Source organism: Arvicola amphibius, chromosome 10 (genome assembly GCF_903992535.2).
Source record: "Arvicola amphibius chromosome 10, mArvAmp1.2, whole genome shotgun sequence".
NCBI classification, from domain to species: domain Eukaryota; kingdom Metazoa; phylum Chordata; class Mammalia; order Rodentia; family Cricetidae; genus Arvicola; species Arvicola amphibius.
The window spans coordinates 105,186,960-105,208,609 of NC_052056.1; the positions used below are offsets into that span (position 1 = coordinate 105,186,960).

At 40.3% G+C, this 21,650-nt stretch overlaps 1 pseudogene; it reads right to left on the bottom strand.

Moving 5' to 3' along the window:
* Positions 1–2,971: 2,971 nt before the first annotated feature.
* LOC119824383 lies at positions 2,972–17,698 on the bottom strand (annotated as a pseudogene).
* Positions 17,699–21,650: the final 3,952 nt, after the last annotated feature.

Genomic DNA, 21,650 nt, shown 5'->3' on the forward strand with positions numbered 1-21,650 from the left:
CTGGCTTTGAATTTCACCTTATGTTTGCTTCTTGCTTATGCTACCAAGACTGCTTTGCTGATATAAGTGAATATAAGTCTGTGGATAAAATATCTTAAATATATTTTAAGGAGTATTTTATAGTTGTTCTGGAGTTCTTCAGCATTTAACCTATTTTTATTTTTTAAATTTGTTTGTGTAAACATACGTGAGTATATATGCCTATCTTTCCATGAGTGCATCTTTAGAGAAAATGCATTCATGTTGTTAAAAAAAAACAAGAAATATATTTAGACAAGTTGAAATGTTGCCTCCTCCCCAAACTTAACACAATTGTCTTTTGTTCCAAATAAAACAATGAATTATAAGGCCATTTCTAAGCTCATGTATGTAGCTCCTCCCATCAATTGTATTTTCTTTCTGGGCCATTAGAAGAGAGGTAGTTAACACCTCACTTGGTCCATAGGGCAGTTGGGTAGCTACCCTGTGTGTACAGTGATTTTGAAAGATGGACAGAAAAGACTTTAACCTAGAAAGCAGGCAGGTCTCAATCTTCAGTCACCCATAAGCTGACATTCCTCAAATTCCTTGATTCCCGGTTTCCATACCCTCTACCAAGACCAGATTACTCTGTTGGTGGCATCCCTTCTCCCGTAAGACTGAAGAGACTTAGGCAAAATGATTAGTGAAAACACTGAATGACTCAGAAGGTCACTATTTATACTACCTTGGGGTCTAAGAGGAGAGATGTTAGGAAACAAGGCTCAATGCTCCCTGAAGTTCTTGCCCACCATTAAACTAAACAGGCACAACAAGCCTGAGAAGTTGAGTCAGGCCCATAGAGGTAAAATGTCTGACTTTGTTCAGGATTGCCTTCTAAGAGTCCACAAACATAAGATTAACTTCATACTGCCTATAAAAAGCAGTCTTCCACACATTAAAAATGACATCTAAAGTTTTAAAACTCAGCCTTTTCACTTAAATTTGCATCAATGAAGAACACAAGTCAACATGTTCTTTCTTTCCTGGCAGGTTCTATTTACAATAATTTCTCCAAAATGACTTTCTTGCATGAACAGATAAATTTGATTATCTTCACCACCCAATCCTAATGAAGGTTATATATAAAGAATTCAAGACATATGAATCCAAAAGCGTTTTACGTAAATAAAATACCACTGTCCTGAATGTGTTTATTCTGCCTTGCTCTGTGATTCCTGGCTCATTCATTGCTTCTCAATGTGCTTCTTCAGCTACCACAGATACCCTTGAAATTAAGCAAGAAAACATTTTTCAACTAAAAAAAACATAATCCTGAAAGTTGTGTCAAGATAAAATCACAAATAAAGCATGAATTTTCTTCAAGATTTCTGTTGTTCTTCAAGGAGGCTGTGCTACCCAACATCAGAGAATCTAATTTGCCTTTGAATTAAATCAGCTTAATTTCCTTGATGATTAGGTGTTCAGAAGTTCATTGAGCATGCTCAGTGTTTTTGCTGAGTATCATATATATGTGATTTAAAAGAAATGATGAAGTCAATGAGAAATATGAAGATTTTTCTTCAATTCAAAAGGGACCATCCCCATTGAGCTCCAGTTTGCTATCTGCATTCTAATTCTAATAAGCATTTCTCTATAATCTTATCAATCATTTTCAATGAAATGGGGTACTGTGGTAATTTCCATTCTGAAAATAAATCTGTTTCAAATGTTGTTTATAATATTTTATAATATTACAAATAGAATATCTTTTATTCTATGATAGAAAATCATCTTTCCAAAAATATGTGATGTCTTCCTATGCATCAATAGAGGCACTAAAACAGAGTCCATAAAACTGAGAAACAACATTTCTGATCATGGTCACTTACTCCTTGTTTGGATCCAGTTTGGTCTCTATTTGTTTTCTTTTTGAGTTCGGTGATTTGCATTTTAACTTGTCACATTGCTTGGAAGTTATATTTATAGTTTATTGAATTTTCAAGCTTTTTAAATATAACTAAAATAGGGTCTGGAGAGATGACTCAGCATTTAAAACCACTTAACCAGAGGAGGTAGGTTCAATTACCAGAACACACATGGCATTTCTCAACTGTCTGTAACTCTAGTTCTGGGGGATCCACCATCATTACACAGATAAAACACAACATCATTATACAGGCAAAACACAAATGCACATTAAATAATACTTAAAAATATAACTAAAATGGAATGAAGTGTTTCTCACTAGGTTTGAATAATTTCTACCTGATGTTTATGAAGGTCAGAGATCAAGTCTTCTTTTTGGAATCCATCTTGAGCTCCTTCCTGTCCTGCAACAGTAAACATTAAAAAAATGTCCAACCGGTCAATGGATTGGGTAAGAAAAGCTAAAGTGTTCCTGTCTTTTTCAGTATCAGAAGCTTCACTGGGTTCTTCCATTTTAGCTCTCACCCTCCCATCCCTTCCTGAGTCATTTGGTCTAAAACCACTGTACGGGGCACATGAAGGTGTCTGTGTATTAGAGTGGAAGAGCAAGTTATGCTAACTTCAAGTAAGATCCAGTAGTGCAGGGAGGATGGTGTAGAAGGTTCTTATGTCTATGTGTTGCTTTCATTGATTAATAAAGGAACTGCTTTGAGCCTTACCAGAGCTATAGGGGAATAGTGTCCTAACACATGGTTGTGCAGATACAAAAGTGCTTAGAATGACAAAATTACCAAAATAAAAACATTCTGAAGGTTATTTGGTTCTATCAATATTAATTATTCTTTACTTTTAGATAATTTAACATCTTCACTTTAAATTTTATAAAAACAATCTCTTTGTAACAAATTTATTAAACACACAAGGAACAGTGCAAACTATAATCTGATAGGTTTTTCATCTTGATACCTAATCACAAGTAACTCAAGAGGTGTTTGACTATGAGGCTCCAGTAACATACAAGCACTGACCAGATCCTATCATTTCATCCATTGTTTTTGGCCCCAAATTCTAAGACAGGCCACCATCAGACAGGAGAGGTGCAGTTCTCTGACAACCAGTGATCAATACAATGAATGTGAAACTCATGCAGACATGGCAGCAGCCAGAGCTTGCTTCCCAGCCACATAGTCACTAATGCACACACTACACACTTTACCTAACTCACTGTCAACTCCGGTTTGTTCATAGCTCCTGATAGAAAGATTGCCAATCTGCTCTTTGGTTAAACCATGAAGTGGATCATCATTGCCTTCATTCAGTAATAAAAAATGAGCAAGGCACAGAATGGGTAATGTTCCAGCCTCAACTACACCATCTGCCCTCTCTAACTGCCTTCTATTCCTACTGCTACCATTGTGGGCCTGTGGCAGGGTGGGCTCACTTACATCTAGCATTTCAGCACTGTCTTCTTGGGCCCTTCTGGCTTGTGAGGAACCTCCACCCAGGTAACTGCTGCCGTCAGCCACATCTACATTATTCAGTTCTAGGTACAGCTCTGGTAAACGCTGATCATTTCTTTGATTCTCTGACTCAAGCTCCACCTCTGTTAGAGAACTCAGCTCTCCAAACCCAGTCATGATCTGCCTTAAAATTGATCGAAGAGCCACAGAGGATGGTTCTCAGAAATTCTATGAAGAGGAACTGTTATGGTACTCACATAGGTTCAGACACCTGACCACTCTAAATGAGAAACAGTTCTGTGAAAACCCCCACTGTTGCTTTCAACTGTACTTTCTGCCATCCCTGCCAAGGAACAGGTTCTATTTGTAATGCTATCCCTACCTCGAGTTTCTCCAGGACTTGCAGATGTAGTGTGATTACTGGATGGTGCTGTGTGGCAGCTGAAGACCTGTTAGGTTCTCCTTCTTCTACTGTTATTCTTGACACAAGTCTTGAGTTGGACAGTGGTGTGTAAACAGTACCTCTGCATGCTCTACCTTGTTCTAAAAAGACTTGAGTTACTCCTCTATGCCTAACAGACCTGTTCCTACCAGTTTGCTGGACTGGTCTACCCTGCCTTTGGGAATTATGATAAACAGTACCATTCTGTGTCTGAATTGGGGACCAGCTTTGACTCCTGAAAGCAGGATGTAATCTTATTGGCTCTAATCTTTGGTTTGTGTTCCTCACTGTAACATTACTTCTAGCCCCATTTTCCCAAATGTGTGCTGCTCCAAACCACTGTTGTTCCCTTTGCCTGAAATTACTACCATCTGACTGGTTTGTGTGAGTGTTGATAACATTAGTGCGATGACCACTAACTCTAGGAACACCAAGTGCTCCTCCAATTCCCTTTCTTAATCTTTCCCAAGCTGAGAAGGATCCTTACACTGAACCATGCCCCCTTGCACCATGCATACCATCTGGACCACTGGAGTCATGACCACTGGAATTAACAAAGGTTTTGTTTCTCATTCACATAGCCACAGGACTTGATGATCTTTGCTGCCTAGAATATCTACTAACACCTGACAAAGGAATCAAACTTTCGAAAACTATTTTAAAAGCACATTAGAGAAATTAAAATGCTGGGCCTATGATATGGCTCAGTGGGTAAAGGCACATGCTGCCAAGTCTAAATGATATGTGTTGGAGCCCCAGAACCTCCTTACACAAACTGTCTTCTGCTACAATCACACAAAATTATGTTTAAAGAACGAGTCTGCTTTCTAGACTAAGGAACCTTTACCAACTGACACCCTCCACAAGGTCCAGTCCAGATTTCTGTGAGCCCCATAAAGCAGTCTTTCCCCTTGGCCAGCTGTCCTACTCAGCAGTCCAAGTGGGCAAAGGCAATCTCTCCCCTCAACCTGGCTCTAACCCTCTCCTGTTTTTAAGAGCCTCCACTTGCCATCTCCATCCATGCATCTGGCCCAGAGTGTATTTAGTGAGAAACCTCTTCCCCTTGGCTTCACCCCCTCAGAACTCCTCTGGGTACTCAGACCAACTTGGGATTCTGAAGACAGACAGTAAAAGACATCTAACAACCTAAGTACACATGCCAAGACTCATTGCAAAAATAAACTATATACAAAACCAAGGCAATGTCTGCTCAAAAAAAAAAAAAAACTGGCAATCCCATCAATGAAATGGTTCCAAGGAGGACCACTTAGGAAAAATTTCATGCACAGAAGTCAAAAGAAGAATCAAACATAAAGAGTCTGAAGAATGAACGTAATGAGAACAGGAATGAATACATAGCTAAATGAAACAAATATAACATGAAAATAGAATGTGAAAAAGCATATTAAAATCTAATATCAAGTAAAGTTGTAAATAAAAATTAGTCAATTTAAATGACAGAGTAACATCATAACTTGAAGGCAGGCTAGAGAAATTGGATCATTTACTCAAAAAAGGCATGAACAGAACATGCAGGCTATTTGGAAACCATGAGAACATTAATTCATTAATTATGGACATGAAAGAAAGAGAATTCCAGGTCAAAGTCATGGAAAACATTTTCAATAAAATCTAATTCAATAAAATGAAAATTTTCCAAATCTTGACATATGGCCTTAAACAACAAGAGCAGAAGAGACGTGACTAATACATTGCAGTTAAAATACTAAGAAAGAGGTTTTGAAGCTGCAAGAGAGAAGGCCCAAGTCACAGAAAGACAGGCTGGTTACCAGATAAAATTCCTTCAAGCCAGTAAGTCTAGGACAAGAATTTACCCAAATTCTGAAGGGCATAAACGCCAGAATATTTTATCCAGCAAAACTCTTCTATAAATGAAAAATAAAGATATTCTATGACAAAAATAGATTAAACCAATTTCTGACCACTAAGCTAGCTCTAAAGAGGATACTAGAAAAAATACTTCAGACTGAAGAAAAAGACAAACGCATTCCCAGGTCACCAGAGATAAATAAATGATACCAGAAAATTAATCAAAAGATGTTTAACATCAAAACTCATCAAAGGGAAAAAATGATATGCACCATCCCATAATAAAGCTAAACTAGTCTCAGTTCACCAATTAAAGACTATTAGACTAAACTAGAGAACAGTATTCATCTTTTTGCTTCCTTCAAGAAACATACCTATCTGTGAGAAACAGACTTCCCCTTAGGGTAAAACGATGAGAAAAAGTACTCCCAAGCAAATGAAACTAGGAAAACAAGCAGGTGTACCTATGTTAACATCTTACAAAATAGATTTCAAACCAAAACCAATTAGAAGAGATAAAGAAGGCCACATCACACTCTTTAACCTACCAAGCAATTACAACTCTAAACACATATACCAAACACTATTTATTTCATAAAACAACCACTATTAAATGAAAAGCTACAGATTAACACAATACAGTATTAGTGGGAGGCTTCAGTAATGCTCTCTCACCTATAAGCAGGTCATCCAGACCAAAGGAAAAAAAAAACAGAGTTAAATGAATCATAAATTAAATCAACCTAACAGACATATATGAAACATTCCATCAAACTGAAGAATACACATTCCTCTCAGTAACTCATTGTACTTTGTACAAAATAGAGCACACGGTAGGACACAAATCAAGCCTGGTGAATATAGGAAAACTGAAATAACACCCAAAATAAATCTGGGCATCAAGATTGAGAAAAATACAGAAGGTACAAAACACACAGAAACTATAAAGACAATACTGAACAAACAAGATTTCTCACTGACCTTGGTCTGCCTGAGCCTGGGCTTGCTGGCCTGTCATGAAGTCTATGATGGATATATGAAGATTCACCTTCTCTGCCACTTGACTCCACCAACTACGTTTGGGCTCCAATTAGAGTGAATGGTGGTCTATAATTTTTTCAGTGATTTTAACGACAATGAGAAGTAGTTAAATTCATGTCAAATGTTCCCCATTCAATAGTCTATAATGATATTTATATGAAGAATACAAATAAAATTTATTTTGGAATCTATTGTAAGCCCTTCAAGGCACATGAATGGTCAGGCCCCTCCCCTGAGGACCTTCACCCACCAGGTACCACCCACAAAACACTCTAATTGCCCTAATGGCTAGACCTGTTCCCCACCATACAGAGTAAAATGTCCAAACTCAGGACTTGAAATCTCACAAATCCACACCTTTGAAATCTCCACCCTGGAAAGCTCTGTTCCTCTTCCCTGTCTTCTCCTCAGTTCTCTGCTGCTTCTCGCCAACACAGAGGCAGCTATCTTCCCCTCCCAATAAATCTCTTGTGTGAGGTTTGTTATGCAGTGTAACTTTGTGGTATTCCTAGGCTCAAAACTGCCAGAAGGCCTTTCCCTTCAGAGCTGTAATATAGGCCAAGCAGAAAGTTGAGCCCTTTGAAGGGAATGCTGCCCTAGCTTGATCTACCTGAGAATGTCTTCTGCCACACATGAACCACTATAAAATCCCAGTTATACCATCCTAGTTTGCAAGGATTTATCTTTCTTATTTCTCTGCATTTAACTTTGGATGTTTTCCTCTTTTGTGTTTAGATGTTCCCTGCCATTAAACAGTATGGAGGTATACTGGTATATAACTTGAGAGGCATAAAAACACAAGCCCATCAAAGGGAAAGAGTAAATAGAAGTGAGGTTTTTGGGGCTCTGGCATATCCGAAGTTCCTTTGGCTGTGTGCAAGTGAGATGAAATTGCAAGTCTTGAGTCATAAGCAGGGCCATGGTGTTATACTGCTCCACCAAGGAAGAGGAGGCTTCTGGAAGAGAGTAGGGAAATTGGGGGAGGTCCTCTTGCCAGTGTGTGCAAGCAAAACGCCGTGTCTTGTCACCATGTGCCTTCTAGACAACAAAGCACACAGTTTGAAAAACACCCAACTGTTTCCAAAGCTGTGAGTGTAGAGAGGAGGGAATGGTGGGACAGAAATGTACTTGATACATATTAAGACATCCTCAAGCTTACCAACCTTGAACAAATTTGAAACTCTCTATCCTTTGCTAAGGTACAAACAAAACACCAAATTTGTCTTCTCCATCTGCTTCTCAAACTCAAAATACAGAAGGCATTAGGTACAGCAATTACACCATCCATTGTTTGAACTGTGGTGTGTTTTTAAGACAAGCTCACTACTTAATTAAGATTGATTTTGGACTCCTTTTTTCAAGATAAGGTTTCTCTGGATAGCCCTCTCTGTCTTGGAACTTACTCTGTAGAACAAAGTTCTGATGAGATTTGTGTAAGGTTAGAGACTTTGCTGTCTTCTTTGGATAAATATCTACTCTTATGCAATGGAAAACAGTGTTTTTATTGTGCTCTCGGGTTTCCTCATGTCCTTTGGTTTCTAGTTCCCTGTCAGACACATGACTGACTTGCAGACTTTTTTCCTCCTGTTTTATGTTTGTTGTTTTCACTTTCTTCTTGTACTCAATTAAAAAAATTAAACCTGCTGATTATACAATTGCTATATTTTTCCTCATATTACTCAAATTTTGGTTTAATATCTAAGAATCCATTGCCAAATCTGGTACCACCGTTGTCTACTTGGAGCTCCCTCTTCAGCCCTGTGATTTAGTTTCAGTTAAGACTGTACGTGCTAGGAGGTTACGTTTTATTTTCTTCTCTTGTAAGTGGTTACCCAGCTCTAAAGAGTTTGTTAAAGGCCATTTTTCCATATTGTGCAGTCAAGACGTTTTCCTTAGAATTCAGGGAACCAAACACACAATGGTTATTTTATCCCCCTTGATCTCACACCAACAATCATGCCAGTACCAAATAATCTCTCTGATGTCAATTTTATGATAACTTTCAGTCAAGAACACGAGTCCTAGAACTTCCATCATTTTCTTTAGGCGTCCATTCATTTGTCGTGTGAGTTTTAATAGCAACTGGCTCATTTCTACCTAACAGCCAGTTACTGTCTTGCTAAAGCACGTGTTAAACCAATAAATAGAACAGTCTGAGGAGTCTTGCCATCTGGACAGAGAAATGGCTTCCTGTTATTGAGACACTAATGTGTAGTAGCTCTTCTGGTTGCCTCAGAAGAGTGTAATCAAGCTTGATGAATTCAATCTTTTCATTAAAGACTATTTTGTGTCTTTTCTCTATTTGTGATTCCATTCCTTATCCCATCACATGAAATGTTTAAGCTCCTCATTTTCCCAAAGGATCCACACAGTTGATTGGTGAACTTGTAACAGTAATGAAGGAAAAAATCACCTAGGATCTAACCAGAAGGTAAAATGTGGAGGTCTCATGAGAGGCTTACATTTTGATAGCGTGTTGGGCGGTGAACATGTTATCTGTAGGATTCCCTCTGTATTTTGTCAAAGGTAGATAGAGAAAGCTAGGTTTACTTATTGGGGTGAGAAGAAAGTGGAATTTGGGGGGCATCAACCGAGAATGCATCAGAGAGACCCAGATTAACATTTAGCAGTTTAGGGCTCCTGAGATGGCTGAGTCATTAAGACCATTTGTTCTACTTCAGGGAACCTGGGTCTATTCCCATCCCACACAGACAACTCACAAATATCTTAAATTCTAGTTTCAGGGTATCTGATGCCTTCTAGCCTCTTTGGGCACCTGCACTCACGTGCACATACGTGGCGGCTGTTTATTAGTCTGCCGATACTGCCGCATATTGCATAACAGATGCCCTTGCGTATCCCTCCGCCAACGTAAGCACGGGGCAAGTTGACAGTTGAAGGGAGCCGTTTCCTGACCAGATTGAGTGAACGCACCACCGTCTCGCCAGCTCCCTGTCAGAACAGCATCTCTTTATTAAACTGATCATGATCAGAGGTCAGACCTGGAGGGCTAGGGAAGGGGACTGAGGCGGGATATGGGCTAGGGGGAGTTCTGCCTGGTAACCCTTCAAAAAGCTAAGTCTCCTGCTCTCTAGGTAACTGAGAAGTTCCTCCGGGGCTTGTCCTGGAGCAGGCTATTCTGGGAATTTGGAACCAATGTCGGGGCTTTTGATAGTTATCACACTGAAGAGAGTTGATACTTTTCTATCCTTTGGAAAAGCTGGCAAACAAATATTTTGGGTTAGTGGTTTAGCATGCATGGATTCCTTAGTCCAATCTATAACTGCATAAAGCCAGGCGTTGTGGTAGAAAACACAAATAATCCCGGAATTTAGGAAGTAACACATACTTGCAATTTGAGCATTTAGGAGGGAGTGGATCCCTAAAATCTAGCATTTAGGAGGTAACATATACCTATAATCTCAGGATTTAGGAGGATGCACAGACCTGTAATCCCAACCTTTAGGAAGTACCACACACCTGCAACCCCAGCCTTTAGAAGGTAGCACACACTTATAACCCCAAAATTTAGAAGGCAGCAGATACCTACAGTCCAAGCATATAGGAGCTTGAACATACATGTAACCCAAGATTAAGGAGCTAGCACACATCTGTATCTCGGCACTTAGGAGATATCACAGACCTGCAATACCACCATTTAGGAGGTTACACATACCTGTAACCCCAGTGTGTAGGAGGTAGCACACACCTGCAATCCCTGAATTTAGGAGGTTGCACAAACCTATATTCCCAGCATACAGGAAGTAGCACAATCCTGTAATCCTAGCATTTTGGAGGTTGCACAGACTTGCAATCAAAGCACATAGGAGGTAGTGTATACATAGAATCCCAGAATTTAGGAAGTGGCACACACCTGTAATCCCAGAATTAGGATATAGCAAATACTTGTAATCCCCACTTTTAAGAGGTACACACAAATGTCATCCCAGAATTAGGATGTAGCAAATACCTGTAATCCCAGACTTTAAGGGGAGACACATACCTGCAATTCCCTGAGGAAGTTGCATACCTGTATTACACCTGTAATAATCAGCATTTAGGAGATGAAACATACCTGTAATGACAACACTTAGAAGGTAGCACACAACTGTAATTCAGCACTTAAAATGTAACACACACCTACAATCTCAGCAGTTAGCAAAACCTGTAACCCTAGAATTTAGGAGGTAACACACACCTGTAATTCCAGCATTTGGGAGGTAGTATATACCAGCAATCCTGGAATTTAGAAGACATAAAATATCCATAATCTCACCACATACTTGTAGCCCAAGGAGATAGCACCTGTTGCTCATAGGAGGTAGCACATACCTGAAATCCCAGAATTCAGGAGGGAGATCATACCTGAAATACCAGCACATAAGAAGTAGCACATACCTGCAATCCAAGAATTAAGGAGGTAGCTCACGCCTGTAATCACAGCAGTTAGGAGGTTACACACACTTGTAATCCAATCATTTAGGAGGTGGCACATATGTGGAATCCCAGTTCATAGGAGATTGCACACACCTGTAATTCCAGCATACAGGAAGTAGCACACACCTCTAACTCCATCTTTTAAGAGGTAACACATACCTGAAATCCCAGAAGTTAGGAGGTAGTACACAGCTGTAATTCCAGTTTTTATGAGATAGCACATAACTGAAATCCCAGAATTTAGGTGGTAACACACTCCTGTAATCACAGGATTTAGGAGACAACGCATACCTGTAATCCAAGCAGTTAGGAGGTAGCACGTAGCTGCAAACCCAGCATTTAGGAGGTGGCACATACCTGTAATACTGGAACTTACATAGTAATACTCACCTTTAATCCCAGCACTTTAGAGGTAGAACATACATGTAATCACAGTATTTAGGAAGTAGCACATACCTGTAATCCCAGCAATTTTGTGGTAGATCATGCCTGCAATACCAGCATTTAGGTGGTAGCATATAGCTGTAATCCCAGTCTTAGGAGGTAGCTCTATGTAGCTGTAATATCAGTCTTTTGAAAGTTTCACATACTTGCTTTAACAGTGGAAGGCTTAAACAAAAATAGATAGTGCTAGAATAATGCCACCTCCTTTGATGTGACAGCTGAGCATCCATCTCCCTCCCCTCGGGTGGTTTCTACAGATGTTAGAGCAGTGAGGATGGGGTTTAGACTCATAACCAACTTAGAGTGAAGACAGTCACCACATAATACACATGCTCCACTTTAAAAAAAATCAGAGTTTTGAACTGTTACCTTGTAACTACAGTCTCTAAAAGTTTTTTGTCCAAAGGTGAAAGACTGTAAGCCTTCTCAGATGAACATGTGAATAAATGGAGGGAGGTAAACAAAAAAAAAAACAGAATTTAAAAATGTCAACCAGGCGGTGGTGGTTGGGAGACAGAAGCAGGCGGATCTGTGTGAGTTCGAGGCCAGCCTGGTCTACAAGAGCTAGTTCCAGGACAGGCTCCGAAGCTACACAGAGAAACCCCTGTCTCGAAAAACAAATCAGAAATGTGGGGTTTGATGTGGGAGCAGCCAGATAAGAAATTCAAGAAAGAAACAGCAATTTAAAGTTTATTCCAGTTATAATGCAGATTCTTTTTTATTTTTATTGATTTTTATTGAGCTCTACATTTTTCTCTGCTCCCCTCCCTGCCTCTCCTCTCCCCTTGAACCCTTTTCCAAGGTCCCTATGCTCCCAATTTACCCAGGAGATCTTGTCTTTTTCTACTTCCCATGTAGATTAGATCTATGTATGTCTCTCTTAGGGTCCTCATTCTAACATTAAGGGAGCATCACATGGCATATTTCTGAGTCCATTCTCAGGATACTCTGTTGGACTTATCTCTGTCTCTTTAACAGATTCAGGCAACCTCTGGCACTAGGGGTCATCTCAGTTTAGATCCAATTTGTATCCACTTGATCTCCTTTTGTTGTCTTATTGCTCCAGTTAAAACTCTGAATACTATATTGAATAGACAGAGAGAGACTGGACAACCTTGTCTTGTTCCTGATTTTAGTGGAATCACTTGGATTTTTCTCTCCATTTAGTTTGATGTTGGCTGTTGGCTTGCTGTAGATTGCTTTTATTGTGTATAAATATGTTCATTGTATCCCTGATCTCTCTAAGATCTTTATCATGAAGGGATGTTCAATTTTGTTGGTCATTTTCAGCATCTAATGAGATGATCATGTGGGGTTATTTTTCTTTCAGTTTGTTTATATTGTAGATTACATTGATGGAGTTTTGTGTGTTGAACCATCCCAGCATCTCTGGGATAAAGCCTACTTGATCATGGTGGATGATGTTCTAATGTATTTTTGGATTTGGTTTAGCAGTATTTTATTTAGTATTTTTGCATCAATGTTTATGAAGGAGATTGGTCTGTAATTCTCTTTTTTAGTTGCATCTTCGTGTGGTTTGGGTATCAATATAACTGTAGCTTCAAAAGAAGAGTTTGGCAATGTGCCTTCTGTTTCTATTGTGTGAAACAATTTGAGGAGTGTTGGTATTAGCTCTTCTTTGAAATTCTGGTAGAATTCTGTGCTGAAACCATCTAACCCTGGGCATTTTTTGTTTGGGAGGCTTTTGATGACTGTTTCTATTTCCTTATGGGCTATAAGTCTAAATTTGTTTATCTAGTCTTGATTTAATTTTGGTATGTGGTACTTATCCAGGAAATCGTCCACTTCCTTCAAGTTTTCCAGTTGTGTGGAGTACAGGTTTTTTGAAGTATGACCTAATGATTCTCTGGCTTTCCACAGTGTGTATTGTCATTTCCCTCTTTTGGATTTCTGATTTTGTTAATTGGATATTCTCTCTCTGCCTTTTGGTTAGCTTGGATAAAGGTTTGTCAATCTTGTTGATTTTCTTGAAGAACCAACTCTTTGTCTCATTGATTCTTTGTTTTATTTTCTTTGTTTCTATGTAATTGATTTCAGTCCTCAATTTGATTATTTTCCATCATCTACTTCCCCTGGGTGCTTCTTTTCTTCTAGAGCATTCAGGTGTTCTATTAATTCACTCATATGGGATTTCTCTAGCTTCTTTATATAAACACTTATTGCCATGAACTTTCATTTTAGCACTGTTTTCATTGTGTCCCATAAGTTTGGTTATGTTGTATGGATATTTTCATTGAATTTTAGTAAGTCTTTAATTTTTTCCTTATTTTTTTCTTTACCCACTAGCAATTCAGTTGAACATTGTTCAATTTCCATGTGTTTGTGGGCTTTCTGAAATTAGTGTTGTTGTTCTTCAATTCTAACTTTACACCATGCTGATCCAATAAGCTGCAAGGCATTGTTCCAACTTTTATCTGTTGAGGTTTGCTTTGTTATTGAGTAAGAGTTCAATTTTTGAGAAGGTTCCGTGAGGGACTGCAGAGAAGATTCTGTGGTCTGACTTTGGGATAAGCACAGGAACTGGTGGAATTTCAAACCGTTGGCCCTAGACTTGGGCTTGGGGTCAAGTCAGGGTCAAGGTGCTTTTTTTTCCTTGGCCTTTTTACTAACATGGATAAGAGATAATGTATTCCAGAGCCAAATATGACTGACCATGACCCAGGGAACACGCCTTTACTTACAGCAACATTCACCTCCTCTGAACCTAACATCCTAAGAACTCATGTAGGACTAGGGGAGTAGGCAGGATATTTAGCATGCAAATGCCTTTTGCAAGGAAGGAGCTGCTTGTTGGTCCCAGCTGCCCAGCTAGCTTAGCCCCAAGATAACCACACAGAAATTCATTAAATCACTGTTTGTCCCTTTAGCTCTAGCTTCTTACTGGCTAACTCTTATATTAATTTAACCCATTTTTACTAATTTGTATATCGCCACATGGCAGTGGCTTACCAGCAAAGATTATAACTGGCGTCTTTCTCAGGTAGAAGATCCATGGTTTCTCTCTCTGACTCTCTTTCTCCCAGAATTCAGTTCCATCTTCCCCACCTAAGTTCTGCCCTATCAACAGGCCAAGGCAGTTTCTTTATTCATTAATGGAAATCACTGCATACAGAGGGAACTCTCACATCAAATGACCACCCACATAAGAATTCCAACAACTCCCCATAAAAGTACGTGTGTCCAAAAATATTTAGTGTAACTCTTCTGGATCTTATTCATGTTTTCCTGTGTCTCTAGATTCAACAAAAAGAACAAAGGCAGAACTGGTCCTTTTGCATTCTTGGCCTTTCGGAACAGACCCAGGAACTGCCATGGCAGGAGGTATGCTCACAGGAAACTCCCTCTCATCAGAGTCCTGCAGAACTTCTTCCAACTTTGTGAGAAAACACAAGTAAGAAAAAAAGCTCTCTGTACAGGTAACATTTTGGGTGGGGGGGCTCGTTTTTTTTTTTTTTTTTTGACTAAATATTCCCTAGCTAATAAAAATGGAAACAATATGTTCATTCGGTGCTTAATAATTGATTATCTGGTCAAATCAATTATCTGGAGCCATATAAGAGCTGAAGGGCCTTTTGTCTTGTCTGCATAAAGTTTTCAAAACAGTATGCATTTGTGTCCATAATATCTATGATATTACTCTCCCTTTTTCTTGAAATTTAAGTCAATAAAGATGGTATAAAGAATAGAGACAATTTTTTATCAGACCATATATACATTAGGTGCTCAATAAATATTTTAATAGGAACATGTTTGGGAGATTGCTTTCACTGTGCAATCTTGCCAGAGTTTAGATAATATGCATTAGCAGGCCAAGTAGTTTTGATGTGTGTGTAAATCACCATTGCCTTTAATGGACCTTTACTATTTTCTTCTGGAGTTGGGGATGGTTCCCTCATTCCTTCTCACTGTCTTTGTTTAAGGTCTCTTGATGTCTAGTAGGTGATGGCTTCTTCAACCACAAAGACCAACCAATTGTCCTAAAGGTTGTGTGCAGAAGTGACATTATTATTGAAGTGTGAATTTCCCTCTTGAGTCCATGTGTGTTCATCAAGAAATTTGTGCTCCAGAACACCTAGATTCAAATTTATTTTTGAATGAAGAAAAGTTAGCTTAATCTCCTACTGTTCTTGATAAATGGTTAAGAATTTGGTAAATTCACTGAACAGGCTCAATGTATGTGCATAGTATTACAGTGTAATATAAAAAAATCATACTTCTGCAAATGAAATATGGAGATTCACCTTCTCTGTTACCTGTGATAACCCTAGTCACACATGGTTATGGAAGAATGTAGTGTGGTAATATGACCTAGATTCATTTCTTTTAGATCCTGGAGTAGCTCAGCTGGAGGGTATGCCAGTTTTAGTGTTTTGTTTTGAACTTTCTCTGATAGATAGTTGATCACCCCATCAGACTAGCTGCATTTAGAATCACCTGATACACACCACTGGGTGGGTCTGTGAGGCTGTTTCCAGAGAGGTTTAACTGGGGAGGGAAGACCCACCTTGAGTCTGGGCAGCACCATCTCATGAGCTGGGGGTCCTGACTGCTTAAAAAGTGAAGTGAAGCCTGAGCACCGAGATTCATTTACTTTCACCACTTCAGGCCCCTGTCCCTGTGCCTTTCCCACCAGGAAGGGTTAATCCTTAAACAGGAGCTCCAAGATACCCCTCTTCCCTCAAATATTGTCAGGTATTTTGTCATAGCATTGAGAACAGTCACGGCCAGCCCTCCATATTGATTTCCATGGCAGCTGCACCAGGTTACAGTCTAACCAGCAGCGTACAAGACCTCTCTCCCCACCTCCTCCCTGGAAGCTCTTGATTCCTGAATGTGACAATTGTGACTAGGATGAGATGGTATCACCACACAATTTTAATTCTTATTTCCCAATAACTTGGAGATGTTTTTTATGCTTTATTTTTGGAATTCACTACAGATCCTAGGTATCAAAAGATCTCATTTCACAACAAAAGAATTACAGCAGGGCTCATAGAGAATGCTCCTTGCTAGCTGGCTTGCTGGCTGACTTATACCCAGCTAGCTATCTTCTACAGTGCATTTCCACCTACCTAGGAATGGACCCTCCTGCAGTGGGCTGAGCTCCTACATGAATTGATAATCAAGAGAGAGCCTCGCAAACATGCCCACAGGCCCAGTGGATCTAGGCCAACTCCACAGTTGAGGCTCTCCTCAGATGACAGTAGCTGTGGCACATTCGCAGTTAAACCTGGTGGGGTTACTACGCCATATTGTGTTGTAAGACCGTGCTTTTAGGGCATGAATTGCATTCACCAATTGTGTTCCTTTCCCGATAAATAGTGCATAAATAAATAGTGTTGATCTCTCAAGCAGAATCTATGAACGTCAAACAAGAGGGTCAGAAATGCGTGAAAAATTTCCTGGGCTTCCAATGCTTCATTTCTTGGGTCCCCAGGCTTAAGATGACTTGCAGGCAGCTATCGAGGTTGGGGTCACGTGCCCCACCAGTTGTTTACTCCTTGTATAAGCTTGACTGTGGTGGGGGAATGAATCTTGTTTCCACCTGTGTTTTTGTGGGTGTAGTTAACTTCCTTGGGCTGGAGTATTCCTTTTAATACTTTCTGTAGGGCTGGATTTGCAAATAGGTATTGGTTAAATCTGGGTTTGTCATAAAATATCTTGTTTTCTCTATCTATGGTGATTAAAAGTTTTGCTGAGTATAGTAGTCCAGGCTGGCATCTGTGGTCTCTTAGTGAACTGCATTTATTCACTTCATTTCTAGGAATTTGGTGCCCTGCACTATGACAGGTGTTTCTTCCAGCATGCTATTTCTATTTCTACCTAGTGGATCAGCATCTTTTTTCCTTCAGTTATCTTGGGCCCTATGTGGAAATTCAGGCTCCATACTGGGTGCCAAGTATAGTGGGCATTCTTTTGGGTCATCTACCAGTGCCCAAATGATGATGCAGAGACTTATTATTAGTTTGGAAGTTCAGCCTTAGCTTAGCTCTTATTTTAATCTGTTTCTCTTTATATTTTGCCTTGGGGCTTTTACCTTCTTTCTTTTTGTATAGCTTACTTTCCTGCTGTCTCCATGTCTAGCTGGTGGCTGCTTGGTTTCTGGCCCTGGATGTATCCTCTCTTTCTCCCTCATTCTCTCATCCCCCTCTTTTTACCAAGATTTGTCCTCCTGGTTATTCTCTCTGCCTTCTATCCTTCCCTGTCCCTCCCCTGCCTAGCTATTGGCTGCCCAACTTTTTATTAGAACATTCAGGTGCCTTAGGCAGTCAAGGAAAAACAAATGCAACACACATTTACATAATTAAATAAATGCAGCACAAATGTAACACATCTTTACATCACTTACAAAGGCAACAGAAGCAAATATAGCACATCATTACAAAGCTGAAGTAATATTCCACAGCACAAATGTAACACATCTTTACATAATTAAAATAATTTCCACAACAATTACAGATCATAAAAGACATTTGAATGCCAGAAAATCCTCAGACCTTTGCCCCACAACAGAACATCCTACCTTCTGTTGTCATGTTCCAGTTCCATTTCAAAGCTTCTGGAGTATTCCCTGATGGAAACCATCACTAAAACCACCCCCTGCCTTTCTGGAAACTTACCTCCAACCTCATCTTCTTCAGGCATTGATTTCTTTGAATATCACTTTACAAGCAGTGTGCCTACAAGCTAAGTAGATACAGCATGGTGGTAGAAATAGCTGTCATGTGCAGGGCACCAAATCCAGGATACCCTGGAAGAGGACAGTGAGGTCTGACAAAGCCATATGGAGACTTACATAGTTCCACTGTTGTTTAGGCCTAACCTTGTCTGGAGACTCACAGATCTCCTCCAGTCATCCTTTTCCATGTCCAGTCCTAGACAAAATGTATGGAGCTGATGGAAAGAGCAGATTGGTGGAAGATAGCAGCCTTGTCACCCTTCATTGGACAGCAGTGATCCTTATCTGATGAAGACTTGGCAGAGCCAGATCTAAAACCATAACAAACATGATACACTGTTGTCTGGGTTTCTGTCCTGCCTGGTTTCTGTCCTCCCACAAGGTCCCACAGCCATTTAGCCCCCCAAAGAAATCACACAGAGGTCTACATTAATCATAAACTGATTGGCCCATTAGCTCAGGCTTCTTATTAACTCTTACACCTTACATTAGCCCATTATTCTTATCTGTGTTAGCCACATGGCTTAGTACATTTTTCAGCAGGGCAGCAGTCACATTTTGCTTTTTTGGTGTCTGGACAGGACTGCAGAGGGAGCTTCCCTCTTCCCAGAATTCTCCTGTTCTCATTGACCCGCCACTACTTCCTGTCTGGTTGTCCCACCTATGCTTCCTGCCTGGCTACTGGCCAATTAGCGTTTATTTAAAATATAAGTGACAGAATACAGACCATGGTCCCACACCACTACACTGGCTGGGATTTTGACACACTTGTTTCCATAGCCATCATTTCCATAAGCACAATATCCTTGTGGTGTGTTTAATCTCCCTGTGACTCTCACAGAAGCTGGTCTCTAATCCAGATTTTCTGTTGTCCATGAGTGATCCTGAGGTGGAATTCTGGAGTTTCTGCCTTGAAAACCGCACACTTTAAGAACAGGATAAAATGAACCATATTTAGAGGCAGTCTAGAAGCTTCCAGGAGAGGGTGAGTTTCCCCAAGAAAGCCTTGCAGGACCCACAAGACCTTTTCATATGAGAAAATTCCCAGTACCTCCCACCACAAAAGAACATCTTACTGTATGTTGTTCATCTTTTCTTCCAGGTCAAGGATTCTGGAGAATTACCTGGCATAACCCATCACTGAAAGAATATCCTAGCTTACCTAGCACCTACATCAGGTCTTTTCATCTTTGAAGATATTGAATTCTTGAACTCTTTGTATATCAGCTTGATAGGAGAACATGTGTTTGGACAGCTTGCAAATCTATGTGGAGAACTCATATAGTTCAACAGCTGGTTCAGGCTGAGCAGGTCTGGAGACTCACAAAAATCCTCAGAACATTTTTCCCTTGACAATCCCAGAGAGAAACATGGTGTTTGGAAGAGAAGGTTGGAAGAAAATATAATTAGAAGCCTTGTATCTCTTTAGCAGACAGTAGTGGTCTCCATCACAAGAGGAGTTGTCCAGAGTCCTATGTAAGCATACAACAAGCAGCAGATCCACTGGCCAGGCTTCTGGCACACTTGGTTCCATAGCCACCATCTCCATAACCACAACATCCTCTTGGTATGATATATCTCTCAGTGGCTCTTACAGAAGCTTGTCTTTATCCAGATTCTGTTGTCCCTGACTGGGGGTTCAGTTCTACCCTGAAGAGCCCACAACTTAAGGACAAAAAGATATTAAAGAGTATTGAAGGCAGCCTAGAAGTTTCCAGAATGGGGTGAGTTTCCCCAAGATGGCCTTGCAAGTCATACAAGACCTTTTCATACAAGAGAATCCCCAGTCCTCCTTCCCACAAAAAGGACAGATTTCTTTCTGGCGTCTGGCTCTGGTTCCAGGTCAAGGCTTCCGGAAAATTCTGTGGGAACCCATCGTTGAAGCCACCTCTTACCTTACCAGGCTCATACCCCAGGGCTCCTCAATCTTCATCAGGCCTTGACAGCTTAGACTATTTTTCCACTATCCACATAATAGGGCATTCTGGACATGAAGAACTAGGCATGATCAAGCCATGTGAAGACTTAAGTAGTTCAAAACCTGGTTTAGTATGACCATATCTGGAGACTCACAGAGTGCCTGTGAACATTTTTTTTCATGTCCAGTCCCAGAAAAGAACACATTGTGCTTCTGGAAAGAGTACGTTGAATAAACGTAGAATCAGAAGACTTATCTCTCTTCAGCAGACAGCAGTGGTCCCTATCAGAGGAGGATATGGGCAGAGCCTGAACTAAGCACACAACAAGCTGAAGATAAACTGGACTTTCAGTACACTTGGTTCCTTTGCATCCTTTTCCATAAACATGATAACTATTCTCTTGGTGTGATGGACCTCCATATTGTTCTCACAGAAGCTAGTCTCTTTCCAGAGTTTCTGTTGTCCCTGGCTAGTCCTGAGATGGGAATTCAGGAGTTACTGTCCTGAAGAGCCTGCAACCTAAGGACAGAAAGGGATTAACCATTATTAGAGGCAGTCTAGAAGTTTCTAGAATGGACTGAGTTTCCCCAATGTGGCCTTAGATGGCATACAAGACCTTTTCATATCAGAGAACCCCAGTCTCTGATCCCCAAACAAGATGTCTTACTTTGTGGGATCCAGCTCTGGTTCCAGGACAAAGCTTCTTGGAAATTCCCTGGTGGAATCCACCCCTCAAATCATCTCCTACCTTGCCAGGCACCTATGTCAGGACTTCTCATCTTCTTCGGGCATTCGGTTCTTATACTCTTTACCTACCAGTAATGATAGAATATCCTAGACATAGACAGCTAGGCCTGAGGAAACCATGGGGAGAGTCACATAATTCAACAGTTGATTCGGGCTGACCAGGTCTGGAAAATCACATAAATCCTCAGAACATTTTCCCCATCCACAATCCCTATGGTGTTTGGGGGGAAAAAAGCAGGTTGCCTGAAAGAAGATTCAGACTATGTCTCTCTGCAGAATAGCAATATTCCTTATCAGAGGAAGATATGGGCAGAGCCTGATCCAAGCATGGAACAAGCAGAAGCTGCACCGGGCACACTTGGTTCCTTAGTAGTGATTTCCATACCACAAATTCCTCTTGGTGTGATGAATCTCCCTGTGGCTCTCACAGAAGCTGGTCTCTATCCAGAATTTCTGTTGTCCCTCACTGGTCCTGAATCCTGGGAATTCAGGAGTTGCTGCACTGAAGATGCCACAGCTTGAGAACAGAAAGGGGCTGTTATTGGAGGCAGCCTAGAAGTTTCCAGGATAGAATCTCTTTCCTTAGAAGGCATTGAAGGTCACAAAAGAACTTTTCTTTTTTTATGAAAAAAAAAACTTTTCTTACTAAAAAATCCCAAGTCCCTGACTGCAAAGCAGGGTTTCTCACCTTCTGGTGTCTGGCTCTGGATCCAGGTCAAAGCTTCTGGAGAATTCCCTGCTGG